The 20955-nt window shown below is 47.0% G+C and overlaps 1 protein-coding gene across 1 annotated transcript in view; it reads right to left on the reverse strand.

Moving 5' to 3' along the window:
- The window catches only part of LOC139385684 (transcriptional coactivator YAP1), a 142924-nt gene that overhangs the window by 76080 nt on the left and 45889 nt on the right, over window positions 1-20955 (reverse strand). The window lies entirely within an intron of this gene.

The following is a 20955-nucleotide window of genomic DNA, read 5'->3' on the forward strand; positions in this document are numbered from 1 at the left end:
TTACGACCCATCCCACGTGGTGTTTATAGATACCTAGAGGTTACGACCCATTCCATGTGGTGTTTATAGATACCTAGAGGTTACGACCCATTCCACGTGGTGTTTATAGATACCTAGAGGTTACGACCCATCCCATGTGGTGTTTATAGATAGCTAGAGGTTACGACCCATCCCACGTGGTGTTTATAGATACCTAGAGGTTACGACCCATCCCATGTGGTGTTTATAGATACCTAGAGGTTACGACCCATCCCACGTGGTGTTTATAGATACCTAGAGGTTACGACCCATCCCATGTGGTGTTTATAGATACCTAGAGGTTACGACCCATCCCTCGTGGTGTTTATAGATAGCTAGAGGTTACGACCCATCCCACGTGGTGTTTATAGATACCTAGAGGTTACGACCCATCCCATGTGGTGTTTATAGATACCTAGAGGTTACGACCCATCCCATGTGGTGTTTATAGATACCTAGAGGTTACGACCCATCCCTCGTGGTGTTTATAGATACCTAGAGGTTACGACCCATCCCACGTGGTGTTTATAGATACCTAGAGGTTACGACCCATCCCATGTGGTGTTTATAGATAGCTAGAGGTTACGACCCATCCCACGTGGTGTTTATAGCTACCTAGAGGTTACGACCCATCCCATGTGGTGTTTATAGATACCTAGAGGTTACGACCCATTCCATGTGGTGTTTATAGATACCTAGAGGTTACGACCCATCCCACGTGGTGTTTATAGATACCTAGAGGTTACGACCCATCCCATGTGGTGTTTATAGATAGCTAGAGGTTACGACCCATCCCACGTGGTGTTTATAGATACCTAGAGGTTACGACCCATCCCACGTGGTGTTTATAGATACCTAGAGGTTACGACCCATTCCATGTGGTGTTTATAGATACCTAGAGGTTACGACCCATTCCATGTGGTGTTTATAGATACCTAGAGGTTACGACCCATCCCATGTGGTGTTTATAGATATCTAGAGGTTACGACCCATCCCACGTGGTGTTTATAGATACCTAGAGGTTACGACCCATCCCATGTGGTGTTTATAGATAGCTAGAGGTTACGACCCATCCCCCGTGGTGTTTATAGATACCTAGAGGTTACGACCCATCCCATGTGGTGTTTATAGATACCTAGAGGTTACGACCCATCCCTCGTGGTGTTTATAGATAGCTAGAGGTTACGACCCATCCCACGTGGTGTTTATAGATACCTAGAGGTTACGACCCATCCCATGTGGTGTTTATAGATACCTAGAGGTTACGACCCATCCCATGTGGTGTTTATAGATACCTAGAGGTTACGACCCATTCCATGTGGTGTTTATAGATACCTAGAGGTTACGACCCATCCCACGTGGTGGTTATAGATACCTAGAGCTTACGACCCATCCCATGTGGTGTTTATAGATAGCTAGAGGTTACGACCCATCCCACGTGGTGTTTATAGATACCTAGAGGTTACGACCCATCCCACGTGGTGTTTATAGATACCTAGAGGTTACGACCCATTCCTTGTGGTGTTTATAGATACCTAGAGGTTACGACCCATTCCATGTGGTGTTTATAGATACCTAGAGGTTACGACCCATCCCATGTGGTGTTTATAGATATCTAGAGGTTACGACCCATCCCACGTGGTGTTTATAGATACCTAGAGGTTACGACCCATCCCATGTGGTGTTTATAGATAGCTAGAGGTTACGACCCATCCCACGTGGTGTTTATAGATACCTAGAGGTTACGACCCATCCCATGTGGTGTTTATAGATACCTAGAGGTTACGACCCATCCCATGTGGTGTTTATAGATACCTAGAGGTTACGACCCATTCCATGTGGTGTTTATAGATACCTAGAGGTTACGACCCATCCCATGTGGTGTTTATAGATACCTAGAGGTTACGACCCATCCCACGTGGTGTTTATAGATACCTAGAGGTTACGACCCATCCGATGTGGTGTTTATAGATACCTAGAGGTTACGACCCATCCCACGTGGTGTTTATAGATACCTAGAGGTTACGACCCATCCCATGTGGTGTTTATAGATACCTAGAGGTTACGACCCATCCCTCGTGGTGTTTATAGATAGCTGGAGGTTACGACCCATCCCACGTGGTGTTTATAGATACCTAGAGGTTACGACCCATCCCATGTGGTGTTTATAGATACCTAGAGGTTACGACCCATCCCACGTGGTGTTTATAGATACCTAGAGGTTACGACCCATCCCATGTGGTGTTTATAGATACCTAGAGGTTACGACCCATCCCATGTGGTGTTTATAGATACCTAGAGGTTACGACCCATCCCTCGTGGTGTTTATAGATAGCTAGAGGTTACGACCCATCCCACGTGGTGTTTATAGATACCTAGAGGTTACGACCCATCCCATGTGGTGTTTATAGATACCTAGAGGTTACGACCCATCCCATGTGATGTTTATAGATACCTAGAGGTTACGACCCATCCCTCGTGGTGTTTATAGATACCTAGAGGTTACGACCCATCCCACGTGGTGTTTATAGATACCTAGAGGTTACGACCCATCCCATGTGGTGTTTATAGATAGCTAGAGGTTACGACCCATCCCATGTGGTGTTTATAGATACCTAGAGGTTACGACCCATCCCATGTGGTGTTTATAGATACCTAGAGGTTACGACCCATTCCATGTGGTGTTTATAGATACCTAGAGGTTACGACCCATCCCACGTGGTGTTTATAGATACCTAGAGGTTACGACCCATCCCATGTGGTGTTTATAGATACCTAGAGGTTACGACCCATCCCATGTGGTGTTTATAGATACCTAGAGGTTACGACCCATCCCACGTGGTGTTTATAGATACCTAGAGGTTACGACCCATCCCACGTGGTGTTTATAGATACCTAGAGGTTACGACCCATTCCATGTGGTGTTTATAGATACCTAGAGGTTACGACCCATTCCATGTGGTGTTTATAGATACCTAGAGGTTACGACCCATCCCATGTGGTGTTTATAGATATCTAGAGGTTACAACCCATCCCACGTGGTGTTTATAGATACCTAGAGGTTACGACCCATCCCATGTGGTGTTTATAGATAGCTAGAGGTTACGACCCATCCCACGTGGTGTTTATAGATACCTAGAGGTTACGACCCATCCCATGTGGTGTTTATAGATACCTAGAGGTTACGACCCATCCCATGTGGTGTTTATAGATACCTAGAGGTTACGACCCATTCCATGTGGTGTTTATAGATACCTAGAGGTTACGACCCATCCCACGTGGTGTTTATAGATACCTAGAGGTTACGACCCATCCCATGTGGTGTTTATAGATAGCTAGAGGTTACGACCCATCCCACGTGGTGTTTATAGATACCTAGAGGTTACGACCCATCCCACGTGGTGTTTATAGATACCTAGAGGTTACGACCCATTCCATGTGGTGTTTATAGATACCTAGAGGTTACGACCCATTCCTTGTGGTGTTTATAGATACCTAGAGGTTACGACCCATCCCATGTGGTGTTTATAGATATCTAGAGGTTACGACCCATCCCACGTGGTGTTTATAGATACCTAGAGGTTACGACCCATCCCATGTGGTGTTTATAGATAGCTAGAGGTTACGACCCATCCCACGTGGTGTTTATAGATACCTAGAGGTTACGACCCATCCCATGTGGTGTTTATAGATACCTAGAGGTTACGACCCATCCCATGTGGTGTTTATAGATACCTAGAGGTTACGACCCATTCCATGTGGTGTTTATAGATACCTAGAGGTTACGACCCATCCCATGTGGTGTTTATAGATACCTAGAGGTTACGACCCATCCCACGTGGTGTTTATCCCACGTGGTGTTTATAGATACCTAGAGGTTACGACCCATCCCATGTGGTGTTTATAGATACCTAGAGGTTACGACCCATCCCACGTGGTGTTTATAGATACCTAGAGGTTACGACCCATCCCATGTTGTGTTTATAGATACCTAGAGGTTACGACCCATCCCTCGTGGTGTTTATAGATACCTAGAGGTTACGACCCATCCCACGTGGTGTTTATAGATACCTAGAGGTTACGACCCATCCCATGTGGTGTTTATAGATACCTAGAGGTTACGACCCATCCCACGTGGTGTTTATAGATACCTAGAGGTTACGACCCATCCCATGTGGTGTTTATAGATACCTAGAGGTTACGACCCATCCCACGTGGTGTTTATAGATACCTAGAGGTTACGACCCATCCCATGTGGTGTTTATAGATACCTAGAGGTTACGACCCATCCCTCGTGGTGTTTATAGATAGCTAGAGGTTACGACCCATCCCACGTGGTGTTTATAGATACCTAGAGGTTACGACCCATCCCATGTGGTGTTTATAGATACCTAGAGGTTACGACCCATCCCATGTGATGTTTATAGATACCTAGAGGTTACGACCCATCCCTCGTGGTGTTTATAGATACCTAGAGGTTACGACCCATCCCACGTGGTGTTTATAGATACCTAGAGGTTACGACCCATCCCATGTGGTGTTTATAGATAGCTAGAGGTTACGACCCATCCCATGTGGTGTTTATAGATACCTAGAGGTTACGACCCATCCCATGTGGTGTTTATAGATACCTAGAGGTTACGACCCATTCCATGTGGTGTTTATAGATACCTAGAGGTTACGACCCATCCCACGTGGTGTTTATAGATACCTAGAGGTTACGACCCATCCCATGTGGTGTTTATAGATAGCTAGAGGTTACGACCCATCCCACGTGGTGTTTATAGATACCTAGAGGTTACGACCCATCCCACGTGGTGTTTATAGATACCTAGAGGTTACGACCCATCCCATGGTGGTGTTACGACCCATCCCATGTGGTGTTTATAGATACCTAGAGGTTACGACCCATTCCATGTGGTGTTTATAGATACCTAGAGGTTACGACCCATCCCATGTGGTGTTTATAGATACCTAGAGGTTACGACCCATTCCATGTGGTGTTTATAGATACCTAGAGGTTACGACCCATCCCACGTGGTGTTTATAGATACCTAGAGGTTACGACCCATCCCATGTGGTGTTTATAGATAGCTAGAGGTTACGACCCATCCCACGTGGTGTTTATAGATACCTAGAGGTTACGACCCATCCCACGTGGTGTTTATAGATACCTAGAGGTTACGACCCATTCCATGTGGTGTTTATAGATACCTAGAGGTTACGACCCATTCCACGTGGTGTTTATAGATACCTAGAGGTTACGACCCATCCCATGTGGTGTTTATAGATAGCTAGAGGTTACGACCCATCCCACGTGGTGTTTATAGATACCTAGAGGTTACGACCCATCCCATGTGGTGTTTATAGATACCTAGAGGTTACGACCCATCCCACGTGGTGTTTATAGATACCTAGAGGTTACGACCCATCCCATGTGGTGTTTATAGATACCTAGAGGTTACGACCCATCCCACGTGGTGGTTATAGATACCTAGAGGTTACGACCCATTCCATGTGGTGTTTATAGATACCTAGAGGTTACGACCCATCCCACGTGGTGGTTATAGATACCTAGAGCTTACGACCCATCCCATGTGGTTTTTATAGATAGCTAGAGGTTACGACCCATCCCACGTGGTGTTTATAGATACCTAGAGGTTACGACCCATCCCACGTGGTGTTTATAGATACCTAGAGGTTACGACCCATTCCTTGTGGTGTTTATAGATACCTAGAGGTTACGACCCATTCCATGTGGTGTTTATAGATACCTAGAGGTTACGACCCATCCCATGTGGTGTTTATAGATATCTAGAGGTTACGACCCATCCCACGTGGTGTTTATAGATACCTAGAGGTTACGACCCATCCCATGTGGTGTTTATAGATAGCTAGAGGTTACGACCCATCCCACGTGGTGTTTATAGATACCTAGAGGTTACGACCCATCCCATGTGGTGTTTATAGATACCTAGAGGTTACGACCCATCCCATGTGGTGTTTATAGATACCTAGAGGTTACGACCCATTCCATGTGGTGTTTATAGATACCTAGAGGTTACGACCCATCCCATGTGGTGTTTATAGATACCTAGAGGTTACGAACCATCCCTCGTGGTGTTTATAGATAGCTGGAGGTTACGACCCATCCCACGTGGTGTTTATAGATACCTAGAGGTTACGACCCATCCCATGTGGTGTTTATAGATACCTAGAGGTTACGACCCATCCCACGTGGTGTTTATAGATACCTAGAGGTTACGACCCATCCCATGTGGTGTTTATAGATACCTAGAGGTTACGACCCATCCCACGTGGTGTTTATAGATACCTAGAGGTTACGACCCATCCCATGTGGTGTTTATAGATACCTAGAGGTTACGACCCATCCCTCGTGGTGTTTATAGATAGCTAGAGGTTACGACCCATCCCACGTGGTGTTTATAGATACCTAGAGGTTACGACCCATCCCATGTGGTGTTTATAGATACCTAGAGGTTACGACCCATCCCATGTGATGTTTATAGATACCTAGAGGTTACGACCCATCCCTCGTGGTGTTTATAGATACCTAGAGGTTACGACCCATCCCACGTGGTGTTTATAGATACCTAGAGGTTACGACCCATCCCATGTGGTGTTTATAGATAGCTAGAGGTTACGACCCATCCCATGTGGTGTTTATAGATACCTAGAGGTTACGACCCATCCCATGTGGTGTTTATAGATACCTAGAGGTTACGACCCATTCCATGTGGTGTTTATAGATACCTAGAGGTTACGACCCATCCCACGTGGTGTTTATAGATACCTAGAGGTTACGACCCATCCCATGTGGTGTTTATAGATAGCTAGAGGTTACGACCCATCCCACGTGGTGTTTATAGATACCTAGAGGTTACGACCCATCCCACGTGGTGTTTATAGATACCTAGAGGTTACGACCCATTCCATGTGGTGTTTATAGATACCTAGAGGTTACGACCCATTCCATGTGGTGTTTATAGATACCTAGAGGTTACGACCCATCCCATGTGGTGTTTATAGATATCTAGAGGTTACGACCCATCCCACGTGGTGTTTATAGATACCTAGAGGTTACGACCCATCCCTTGTGGTGTTTATAGATAGCTAGAGGTTACGACCCATCCCACGTGGTGTTTATAGATACCTAGAGGTTACGACCCATCCCATGTGGTGTTTATAGATACCTAGAGGTTACGACCCATCCCATGTGGTGTTTATAGATACCTAGAGGTTACGACCCATTCCATGTGGTGTTTATAGATACCTAGAGGTTACGACCCATCCCATGTGGTGTTTATAGATACCTAGAGGTTACGACCCATCCCACGTGGTGTTTATAGATACCTAGAGGTTACGACCCATCCGATGTGGTGTTTATAGATACCTAGAGGTTACGACCCATCCCACGTGGTGTTTATAGATACCTAGAGGTTACGACCCATCCCATGTGGTGTTTATAGATACCTAGAGGTTACGACCCATCCCTCGTGGTGTTTATAGATAGCTAGAGGTTACGACCCATCCCACGTGGTGTTTATAGATACCTAGAGGTTACGACCCATCCCATGTGGTGTTTATAGATACCTAGAGGTTACGACCCATCCCACTTGGTGTTTATAGATACCTAGAGGTTACGACCCATCCCATGTGGTGTTTATAGATACCTAGAGGTTACGACCCATCCCACGTGGTGTTTATAGATACCTAGAGGTTACGACCCATCCCACGTGGTGTTTATAGATATCTAGAGGTTACGACCCATCCCATGTGGTGTTTATAGATAGCTAGAGGTTACGACCCATCCCACGTGGTGTTTATAGATACCTAGAGGTTACGACCCATCCCATGTGGTGTTTATAGATACCTAGAGGTTACGACCCATCCCACGTGGTGTTTATAGATACCTAGAGGTTACGACCCATCCCACGTGGTGTTTATAGATACCTAGAGGTTACGACCCATCCCATGTGGTGTTTATAGATACCTAGAGGTTACGACCCATCCCATGTGGTGTTTATAGATAGCTAGAGGTTACGACCCATCCCATGTGGTGTTTATAGATAGCTAGAGGTTACGACCCATCCCACGTGGTGTTTATAGATACCTAGAGGTTACGACCCATCCCATGTGGTGTTTATAGATACCTAGAGGTTACGACCCATCCCACGTGGTGTTTATAGATACCTAGAGGTTACGACCCATCCCACGTGGTGTTTATAGATACCTAGAGGTTACGACCCATCCCATGTGGTGTTTATAGATACCTAGAGATTACGACCCATCCCATGTGGTGTTTATAGATAGCTAGAGGTTACGACCCATCCCATGTGGTGTTTATAGATAGCTAGAGGTTACGACCCATCCCACGTGGTGTTTATAGATACCTAGAGGTCAGTCCTATGCCTCGGCGCAGGGGGTTTGTGTTCCTGGAAGCGGCCTGGACATCACAGTGTCAGCATTTAAATCCCAAACGGCACCCTATTCCCTTCATAGTGCACTACTTTTGACCAGGGCCCATAGCGTAGTCGTGCACTATGTAGGGAATAGGGTGCCATTTGGGATGTAAACAGCCTCTTCAGGCCCTTTAACAATCTGGCGCCACATTTACAAAGCCTTCACCTGCTGGACAAAGGCTCAGTCTGAGCTACGACCCAATACCCTGCTGCTGTCTGTCTGTCTGTCTCTCTCTCTTTCTCTCTATCTCTCTTTAAAAACACTCCTTTCTTTATGCTAATGAGCCCTCCATGGAGACTGGGATTTGCAAGGCTCTAACATACTACATATATATCACAAGAGTGATGTCATTGTAATCACAACAGTGATGTCATAATCACAACAGTGATGTCATAATCACAACAGTGATGTCATTATTCCAATCCACATAGCAGAGAAATAACTAACTGAAAAACTCAACGACTAAATGTAAAAACAAATGTTAAAGAATCCTCTCATTATCCTGCATGATATTCAAGTTGTGGTTCATCATTCTGTGCTGTGTATAAAATGATGACATGCTATTCCTATCCCCATTGATTAGGTGTTAATTTAATCCCAAATTGCCAACCTGCTCTCAGCCTGTCTGTCTGTCTACTCTGCTCTGTTCTCTATCCCAGCAGCCAGTCCGAGAGAGAGAGAGAGGGGAGAGAGACAGAGAGACAGAGAGTGGGGAGGGAGAGAGAGAGAGAGAGAGAGAGAGAGAGAGCGAGAGAGAGAGAGAGGGGAGAGAGACAGAGACAGAGAGTGGGGAGAGAGAGAGAGAGAGCAGAGAGAGAAAAAGAGAGAGACAGAGAGAGAGGGGGGGAGACAGAGAGAGAGAGGGGAGAGAGAGAGAGGGGAGAGAGAGAGCAGAGACCTTTCTATCCTGACTCAACACTTCTCCCCACCACACAAAGCCCCCTCTTGTTTATGTTTTACTGATCAAAGGAGTTGCCAAATCCCCCCACCCACCCTCAGCCTTCACACACACACACACACACACACACACCCACACACGCACACGCACACACACACACACACAAAGCGAGCAGAGCAGAAAAGCTCCAGCCCAGCTCAGATGAGAGTGGGCCCCTTGAGAAGGGTCACAGGGAGGGGGGAGAGATGACTATTAACAGCAACAAAAAAGAGAGAGAGGAAGAGGGGGAGGGAGAGAAGGAGAGGGGGTGGGAGAGGGGGAGGGAGAGAAGGAGAGGGGGTGGGAGAGGGGGAGGGAGAGGGGGAGAGGGAGGGAGAGAAGGAGAGAAGGAGAGGGGGAGGGAGAGAAGGAGAGGGGGTGGGAGAGGGGGAGGGAGAGGGGGAGAGGGAGGGAGAGAAGGAGAGAAGGAGAGGGGGAGGGAGAGAAGGAGAGGGGGTGGGAGAGGGGGAGGGAGAGGGGGAGAGGGAGGGAGAGAAGGAGAGAAGGAGAGGGGGAGGGAGAGGGGGTGGGAAAGGGGGAGGGAGAGGGAGAGGGGGAGAGGGAGGGAGAGAAGGAGAGAAGGAGAGGGGGTGGGAGAGGGGGAGGGAGAGGGGGAGAGGGAGGGAGAGAAGGAGAGAAGGAGAGGGGGAGGGAGAGGGGGTGGGAAAGGGGGAGGGGGAGGGAGAGGGGGAGAGGGAAAAAAACAACAACGGTGGCAATCCCTCAGAACTCTATTGACTGCATGAGATCTACCTCCATCACTCCAGTATCCCTGTCCCCTATACATATCTACCTCCATCACTCCAGTATCCCTGTCCCCTATACATATCTACCTCCATCACTACAGTATCCCTGTCCCATATACATATCTACCTCTATCACTCCAGTATCCCTGTCCCCTGTACCCTATACATATCTACCTCCATCACTCCAGTATCCCTGTCCCCTATACATATCTACCTCCATCACTCCAGTATCCCTGTCCCCTATACCCATCTACCTCCATCACTCCAGTATCCCTGTACCCTATACATATCTACCTCCATCACTCCAGTATCCCTGTCTCTTTCCCCCTATACATATCTACCTCCATCACTCCAGTATCCCTGTCCCCTATACATATCTACCTCCATCACTCCAGTATCCCTGTCTCCTTCCCCCTATACATATCTACCTCCATCACTCCAGTATCCCTGCCTCCTATACATATCTACCTCCATCACTCCAGTATCCCTGTCCCCTATACATATCTACCTCCATCACTCCAGTATCCCTGTACCCTATACATATCTACCTCCATCACTCCAGTATCCCTGTCCCCTATACCCATCTACCTCCATCACTCCAGTATCCCTGTACCCTATACATATCTACCTCCATCACTCCAGTATCCCTGTCTCTTTCCCCCTATACATATCTACCTCCATCACTCCAGTATCCCTGTCCCCTATACATATCTACATCCATCACTCCAGTATCCCTGTCCCCTATACATATCTACATCCATCACTCCAGTATCCCTGTACCCTATACATATCTACATCCATCACTCCAGTATCACTGTCCCCTATACATATCTACCTCCATCACTCCAGTATCCCTGTCTCCTTCCCCCTATACATATCTACCTCCATCACTCCAGTATCCCTGTCTCCTTCCCCCTATACATATCTACCTCCATCACTCCAGTATCCCTGTCCCCTATACATATCTACCTCCATCACTCCAGAATCCCTGTACCCTATACATATCTACCTCCATCACTCCAGTATCACTGTCCCCTATACATATCTACCTCCATCACTCCAGTATCCCTGTCACCTTACCCCTATACATATCTACCTCCATCACTCCAGTATCCCTGTCTCCTATACATATCTACCTCCATCACTCCAGTATCCCTGTCCCCTATACATATCTACCTCCATCACTCCAGTATCCCTGTCTCTTTCCCCTATACATATCTACCTCCATCACTCCAGTATTCCTGTCTCCTTCCCCCTATACATATCTACCTCCATCACTCCAGTATCCCTGTCTCCTTCCCCCTATACATATCTACCTCCATCACTCCAGTATCCATGTACCCTATACATATCTACCTCCATCACTCCAGTATCCCTGTCCCCTATACATATCTACCTCCATCACTCCAGTATCCCTGTCCCCTATACATATCTACCTCCATCACTCCAGTATCCCTGTCCCCTATACATATCTACCTCCATCACTCCAGTATCCCTGTCCCCTATACATATCTACCTCCATCACTCCAGTATCCCTGTCTCCTTCCCCCTATACATATCTACCTCCATCACTCCAGTATCCCTGTCCCCTATACATATCTACCTCCATCACTCCAGTATCCCTGTCTCCTTCCCCCTATACATATCTACCTCCATCACTCCAGTATCCCTGTACCCTATACATATCTACCTCCATCACTCCAGTATCCCTGTCTCCTTCCCCCTATACATATCTACCTCCATCACTCCAGTATCCCTGTCTCCTTCCCCCTATACATATCTACCTCCATCACTCCAGTATCCCTGTCTCCTTCCCCCTATACATATCTACCTCCATCACTCCAGTATCCCTGTACCCTATACATATCTACCTCCATCACTCCAGTATCCCTGTCTCCTTCCCCCTATACATATCTACCTCCATCACTCCAGTATCCCTGTCCCCTATACCCATCTACCTCCATCACTCCAGTATCCCTGTCCCCTATACCCATCTACCTCCATCACTCCAGTATCCCTGTACCCTATACATATCTACCTCCATCACTCCAGTATCCCTGTCTCCTTCCCCCTATACATATCTACCTCCATCACTCCAGTATCCCTGTCTCCTATACATATCTACCTCCATCACTCCAGTATCCCTTCCCCCTATACATATCTACCTCCATCACTCCAGTATCCATGTACCCTATACATATCTACCTCCATCACTACAGTATCCCTGTCTCCTTCCCCCTATACATATCTACCTCCATCACTCCAGTATCCCTGTACCCTATACATATCTACCTCCATCACTCCAGTATCCCTGTCCCCTATACATATCTACCTCCATCACTCCAGTATCCCTGTACCCTATACATATCTACCTCCATCACTCCAGTATCCCTGTCCCCTATACATATCTACCTCCATCACTCCAGTATCCCTGTACCCTATACATATCTACCTCCATCACTCCAGTATCCCTGTCTCCTTACCCCTATACATATCTACCTCCATCACTCCAGTATCCCTGTCTCCTTCCCCCTATACATATCTACCTCCATCACTCCAGTATCCCTGTCTCCTTACCCCTATACATATCTACCTCCATCACTCCAGTATCCCTGTCCCCTATACCCATCTACCTCCATCACTCCAGTATCCCTGTCCCCTATACATATCTACCTCCATCACTCCAGTATCCCTGTCTCCTATACATATCTACCTCCATCACTCCAGTATCCCTGTCCCCTATACCCATCTACCTCCATCACTCCAGTATCCCTGTCTCCTTCCCCCTATACATATCTACCTCCATCACTCCAGTATCCATGTACCCTATACATATCTACCTCCATCACTCCAGTATCCCTGTCCCCTATACATATCTACCTCTATCACTCCAGTATCACTGTCTCCTTACCCCTATACATATCTACCTCCATCACTCCAGTATCCATGTACCCTATACATATCTACCTCCATCACTACAGTATCCCTGTCTCCTTCCCCCTATACATATCTACCTCCATCACTCCAGTATCCCTGTACCCTATACATATCTACCTCCATCACTCCAGTATCCCTGTCCCCTATACATATCTACCTCCATCACTCCAGTATCCCTGTCCCCTATACATATCTACCTCCATCACTCCAGTATCCCTGTCCCCTATACATATCTACCTCCATCACTCCAGTATCCCTGTACCCTATACATATCTACCTCCATCACTCCAGTATCCCTGTCCCCTATACATATCTACATCCATCACTCCAGTATCCCTGTCCCCTATACATATCTACCTCCATCACTCCAGTATCCCTGTCCCCTATACATATCTACCTCCATCACTCCAGTATCCCTGTCCCCTATACATATCTACCTCCATCACTCCAGTATCCCTGTCCCCTATACATATCTACCTCCATCACTCCAGGATCCCTGTCCCCTATACCCATCTACCTCCATCACTCCAGTATCCCTGTCCCCTATACCCATCTACCTCCATCACTCCAGTATCCCTGTCTCCTTCCCCCTATACATATCTACCTCCATCACTCCAGTATCCCTGTCCCCTATACATATCTACCTCCATCACTCCAGTATCCCTGTCTCCTATACATATCTACCTCCATCACTCCAGTATCCCTTCCCCCTATACATATCTACCTCCATCACTCCAGTATCCATGTACCCTATACATATCTACCTCCATCACTACAGTATCCCTGTCTCCTTCCCCCTATACATATCTACCTCCATCACTCCAGTATCCCTGTACCCTATACATATCTACCTCCATCACTCCAGTATCCCTGTCCCCTATACATATCTACCTCCATCACTCCAGTATCCCTGTACCCTATACATATCTACCTCCATCACTCCAGTATCCCTGTCCCCTATACATATCTACCTCCATCACTCCAGTATCCCTGTACCCTATACATATCTACCTCCATCACTCCAGTATCCCTGTCTCCTTACCCCTATACATATCTACCTCCATCACTCCAGTATCCCTGTCTCCTTCCCCCTATACATATCTACCTCCATCACTCCAGTATCCCTGTCTCCTTCCCCCTATACATATCTACCTCCATCACTCCAGTATCCCTGTCCCCTATACCCATCTACCTCCATCACTCCAGTATCCCTGTCCCCTATACATATCTACCTCCATCACTCCAGTATCCCTGTCTCCTATACATATCTACCTCCATCACTCCAGTATCCCTGTCCCCTATACCCATCTACCTCCATCACTCCAGTATCCCTGTCTCCTTCCCCCTATACATATCTACCTCCATCACTCAAGTATCCATGTACCCTATACATATCTACCTCCATCACTCCAGTATCCCTTTCCCCTATACATATCTACCTCTATCACTCCAGTATCACTGTCTCCTTACCCCTATACATATCTACCTCCATCACTCCAGTATCCATGTACCCTATACATATCTACCTCCATCACTACAGTATCCCTGTCTCCTTCCCCCTATACATATCTACCTCCATCACTCCAGTATCCCTGTACCCTATACATATCTACCTCCATCACTCCAGTATCCCTGTCCCCTATACATATCTACCTCCATCACTCCAGTATCCCTGTCCCCTATACATATCTACCTCCATCACTCCAGTATCCCTGTCCCCTATACATATCTACCTCCATCACTCCAGTATCCCTGTACCCTATACATATCTACCTCCATCACTCCAGTATCCCTGTCCCCTATACATATCTACATCCATCACTCCAGTATCCCTGTCCCCTATACATATCTACCTCCATCACTCCAGTATCCCTGTCCCCTATACATATCTACCTCCATCACTCCAGTATCCCTGTCCCCTATACATATCTACCTCCATCACTCCAGTATCCCTGTCCCCTATACATATCTACCTCCATCACTCCAGGATCCCTGTCCCCTATACCCATCTACCTCCATCACTCCAGTATCCCTGTCCCCTATACCCATCTACCTCCATCACTCCAGTATCCCTGTCTCCTTCCCCCTATACATATCTACCTCCATCACTCCAGTATCCCTGTCCCCTATACATATCTACCTCCATCACTCCAGTATCCCTGTACCCTATACATATCTACCTCCATCACTCCAGGATCCCTGTCTCCTTCCCCCTATACATATCTACCTCCATCACTCCAGCATCCCTGTCTCCTTCCCCCTATACATATCTACCTCCATCACTCCAGTATCCCTGTCTCCTTCCCCCTATACATATCTACCTCCATCACTCCAGTATCCCTGTCTCCTTCCCCCTATACATATCTACCTCCATCACTCCAGTATCCATGTACCCTATACATATCTACCTCCATCACTCCAGTATCCCTGCCTCCTTCCCCCTATACATATCTACCTCCATCACTCCAGTATCCCTGCCTCCTTCCCCCTATACATATCTACCTCCATCACTCCACTACCCCTCTCCTTCCCCCTATACATATCTACCTCCATCACTCCACTATCCCTGCCTCCTTCCCCCTATACATATCTACCTCCATCACTCCACTATCCCTCTCCTTCCCCCTATACATATCTACCTCCATCACTCCAGTATCCCTGTCCCCTATACATATCTACCTCCATCACTCCAGTATCCCTGTACCCTATACATATCTACCTCCATCACTCCAGTATCCCTGTCCCCTATACATATCTACATCCATCACTCCAGTATCCCTGTCCCCTATACATATCTACCTCCATCACTCCAGTATCCCTGTCCCCTATACATATCTACCTCCATCACTCCAGTATCCCTGTCCCCTATACATATCTACCTCCATCACTCCAGTATCCCTGTCCCCTATACATATCTACCTCCATCACTCCAGGATCCCTGTCCCCTATACCCATCTACCTCCATCACTCCAGTATCCCTGTCCCCTATACCCATCTACCTCCATCACTCCAGTATCCCTGTCTCCTTCCCCCTATACATATCTACCTCCATCACTCCAGTATCCCTGTCCCCTATACATATCTACCTCCATCACTCCAGTATCCCTGTACCCTATACATATCTACCTCCATCACTCCAGGATCCCTGTCTCCTTCCCCCTATACATATCTACCTCCATCACTCCAGCATCCCTGTCTCCTTCCCCCTATACATATCTACCTCCATCACTCCAGTATCCCTGTCTCCTTCCCCCTATACATATCTACCTCCATCACTCCAGTATCCCTGTCTCCTTCCCCCTATACATATCTACCTCCATCACTCCAGTATCCCTGTACCCTATACATATCTACCTCCATCACTCCAGTATCCCTGCCTCCTTCCCCCTATACATATCTACCTCCATCACTCCAGTATCCCTGCCTCCTTCCCCCTATACATATCTACCTCCATCACTCCACTACCCCTCTCCTTCCCCCTATACATATCTACCTCCATCACTCCAGTATCCCTGCCTCCTTCCCCCTATACATATCTACCTCCATCACTCCAGTATCCCTGTCTCCTTCCCCCTATACATATCTACCTCCATCACTCCAGTATCCCTGCCTCCTTCCCCCTATACTTATCTACCTCCATCACTCCAGTATCCCTGCCTCCTTCCCCCTATACATATCTACCTCCATCACTCCAGTATCCCTGCCTCCTTCCCCCTATACATATCTACCTCCATCACTCCACTACCCCTCTCCTTCCCCCTATACATATCTACCTCCATCACTCCACTATCCCTGCCTCCTTCCCCCTATACATATCTACCTCCATCACTCCACTATCCCTCTCCTTCCCCCTATACATATCTACCTCCATCACTCCACTATCCCTGCCTCCTTCCCCCTATACATATCTACCTCCATCACTCCAGTATCCCTGCCTCCTTCCCCCTATACATATCTACCTCCATCACTCCAGTATCCCTGTCTCCTTCCCCCTATACATATCTACCTCCATCACTCCAGTATCCCTGCCTCCTTCCCCCTATACTTATCTACCTCCATCACTCCAGTATCCCTGCCTCCTTCCCCCTATACATATCTACCTCCATCACTCCAGTATCCCTGTCTCCTTCCCCCTATACATATCTACCTCCATCACTCCACTATCCCTTTCTCCTTCCCCCTATACATATCTACCTCCATCACTCAACTATCCCTGTCTCCTTCCCCCTATACATATCTACCTGATGTTAGAGAACCCGTATGAGAGCTTCTCAGACCAGGTCAATGACTTACCAAGGCCTATTCATTTATCAGTGACTTTTAACGGTGAGATTGTCCATTGACAGAAACACACCCGGTATTGGGAGAGTTGGACCCTATAAAATCACATCTTTAGCCTTCTTCTTGTTTTTCCAGGTTTCCATTTTCCATTTTTGTTTTTATAGAAAATACCACTTTTGAGGTCTGGGAAAAATTTAAGTTCAGATTGTTGGGTGTAGTTACCCTTTAATTACACTGTTCACCAGTCAGAGACCGTTGTCTGGTTAGCTCTGTTTCTGTTCACCAGCAGCTGAGAACCCCTGGCTTAGTGGACTAGACCTCACCAGCAGCTAAGAACCCAATGCTTAGTGGACTAGACCTCACCAACAGCTGAGAACCCAATGCTTAGTGGACTAGATCTCACCAGCAGCTAAGAACTCAATGCTTAGTGGACTAGACCTCACCAGCAGCTAAGAACCCAATGCTTAGTGGACTAGACCTCACCAGCAGCTGAGAACCCCTGGCTTAGTGGACTAGACCTCACCAGCAGCTAAGAACCCAATGCTTAGTGGACTAGACCTCACCAACAGCTGAGAACCCAATGCTTAGTGGACTAGACCTCACCAACAGCTAAGAACCCAATGCTTAGTGGACTAGACCTCACCAGCAGCTAAGAACCCAATGCTTAGTGGACTAGACCTCACCAACAGCTAAGAACCCAATGCTTAGTGGACTAGACCTCACCAGCAGCTAAGAACCCAATGCTTAGTGGACTAGACCTCACCAGCAGCTAAGAACCCAATGATTAGTGGACTAGACCTCACCAGCAGCTAAGAACCCAATGCTTAGTGGACTAGACCTCACCAGCAGCTGGACTAGACCTCACCAGCAGCTGAGAACCCAATGCTTAGTGGACTAGACCTCACCAGCAGCTGAGAACCCAATGCTTAGTGGACTAGACCTCACCAGCAGCTGAGAACCCAATGCTTAGTGGACTAGACCTCACCAACAGCTGAGAACCCAATGCTTAGTGGACTAGACCTTACCAGCAGCTAAGAACCCAATGCTTAGTGGACTAGACCTCACCAGCAGCTAAGAACCCAATGCTTAGTGGACTAGACCTCACCAGCAGCTGGACTAGACCTCACCAGCAGCTAAGAACCCAATGCTTAGTGGACTAGACCTTACCAGCAGCTGGACTAGACATCACCAGCAGCTGGACTAGACCTCACCAGCAGCTGGACTAGACATCACCAGCAGCTGGACTAGACCTCACCAGCAGCTAAGAACCCAATGCTTAGTGGACTAGACCTCACCAACAGCTGAGAACCCAATGCTTAGTGGACTAGACCTCACCAACAGCTGAGAGGTATATGAGGCAGAGGCAGAGAGGCAGAGAGAGAGGCAGAGAGAGAGGCAGGGAGGCTGTCTCCCTCTCCCCTTCCCCTCTCCCTCCCAATAATATTTTCCTGTTCCTCCCCCTGGTTGTTCCCTCCCCCTGCTCTCCCATCTCCCCTCCCCCTGTGCTCTCCCATCTCCCCTCCCCCTGTGCTCTCCCATCTCCCCTCCCCCTGTCGCCCCCCCCTGTGCTCTCCCATCTCCCCTCCCCCTGTGCTCTCCCATCTCCCCTCACCCTGTGCTCTCCCATCTCCCCTCCACCTGTGCTCTCACATTTCTAATGTCATATTATGTCTATACACCCTGTGGTAACGATGTGCAAATAGTTAAAGTACAAAAGGGAAAATAAATTAACATAAATATAGGTTGTATTTACAATGGTGTTTGTTCTTCACTGGTTGACCTTTTCTCGTGGCAACAGGTCACTTTATATTGATGCTGGGATGGAACACTGTGGAATTTCACCCAATAAATACGGGAGTATATCAAAATTGGATTTGTTTTCGAATTCTTTGTGGGTCTGTGTAATCTGAGGGAAAAATGTGTCTAATATGGTCATACAATTAGGAGGTTAGGAAGTGCAGCTCAGTCTCCACCTCATTGTGTGGGCAGTGAGCACATAGCCTGTCTTCTCTTGAGAGCCAGGTCTGCCTATGGCGGCCTTTCTCAATAGCAAGGCTATGCTCACTGAGTCGAACATAGCCAATTATGGGTCAGTCACAGTGGTCAGGTATTCTGCCACTGTGTACTCTCTGTTTAGGGCCAAACAGCATTCTAGTTTGCTCTGTTTTTAGTAAATTCTTTCCAATGTGTCAAGTCTTTTTGTTTTCTCATGATTTTGGTTGTGCTACTGTCCTGGGGCTTTGTGGGGTCTGTTTGTGTTTGTGAACAGAGCCCTAGGACCAGCTTGCTTAGAGGACTTCTCCAGGTTCATCTCTTTGTAGGTGAGGGCTTTGTTCTGGAAGGTTCAGGAATCGCTTCCTTCTTGGTGGTTGTACAATTTTTCAGGATTTTTATCATTAGTGGGTATCGTCCTAATTCTGCATAATTTGGTGTTCTACGTTGTACACAGAGGATATATTTTTTGAGACTGAATGCAGAGTCTCAACTTGGTGTTGTCCCATTTTGTGAATTCTTGGTTGGTGAGCGGACCCCAGACCTCACTACCATAAAGGGCAATGGGTTCTGTACCTGATTCAGGTATTTTTAGCCAGATCCTAATTGGGGATGTTAAATTTTATGTCCCTTGTGATGCCATAGAAGGCCCTTCTTGCCTTGACTCTCAGATCGTTCACAACTTTATGGAAGTTACCTGTAGCACTGATGTTTAGGCTGAGGTATGTATAGTTTTGTGTGCTCTAGGGCAACAGTGTCTAGGTGGATTTTGTATTTGTGGTCCTGGCAACTGGACCTTTTTTGGAACACCCTTATTTTGGTCTTACTGAGATTTACTGTCAGGGCCCAGGTCTGACAGAATCTGTGCAGAAGATCTAGGTGCTGCTGTAGGCCCTACTTGGTTGGGGACAGAAGCACCAGATCATCAGCGAACAGAAAACATTTGACTTCAGATTCTAGTTGGGTGAGGCCGGGTGCTGCAGACTGTTCTAGTGTCCTTGCCAATTTGTTGATATATATACACAGTACCAGTCAACATTTTGGACACACCTACTCATTCAAGGTTTTTAATTTGTTTCACTATTTTCTACATTGTAGAATAATAGCGATGACATCACAACTATGAAATAACATATGGAATCATGTCATTCTTCAAAGTAGCTACCCTTTGCCTTAACGACAGCTTTGCACTCTTAGCATTCTCTCAACCAGCTTCATGAGGTAGTCACCTGGAATGCATTCCAATTAATAGCTGTGCCTTGTTAAAAGTTAAATTGTGGAATGTCTTTCCTTCTTAATGCATTTGAGCCAATCAGTTGTGTTGTGAAAAGGTAGGGGTGGTATACAGAAGATAGCCCTATTTGGTAAAATACCAAGTCCATATCAAAGGTAGGAACAGCTCAAATAAGCAAAGAGAAATGACAGCCAATCATAAAGTTGAAGGTCAGTCAATATGGAACATTTCAAGAACTTTGAAAGTTTCTTCAAGTACAGTTGCAACAACCATCAAGCGCTATGATGAAACTGGCTCTCATGAGGACTGCCACAGGAAAGGAAGAC

The sequence above is a fragment of the Oncorhynchus clarkii genome, chromosome 27, assembly GCF_045791955.1.
Source record: "Oncorhynchus clarkii lewisi isolate Uvic-CL-2024 chromosome 27, UVic_Ocla_1.0, whole genome shotgun sequence".
NCBI classification, from domain to species: Eukaryota; Metazoa; Chordata; class Actinopteri; order Salmoniformes; family Salmonidae; genus Oncorhynchus; species Oncorhynchus clarkii.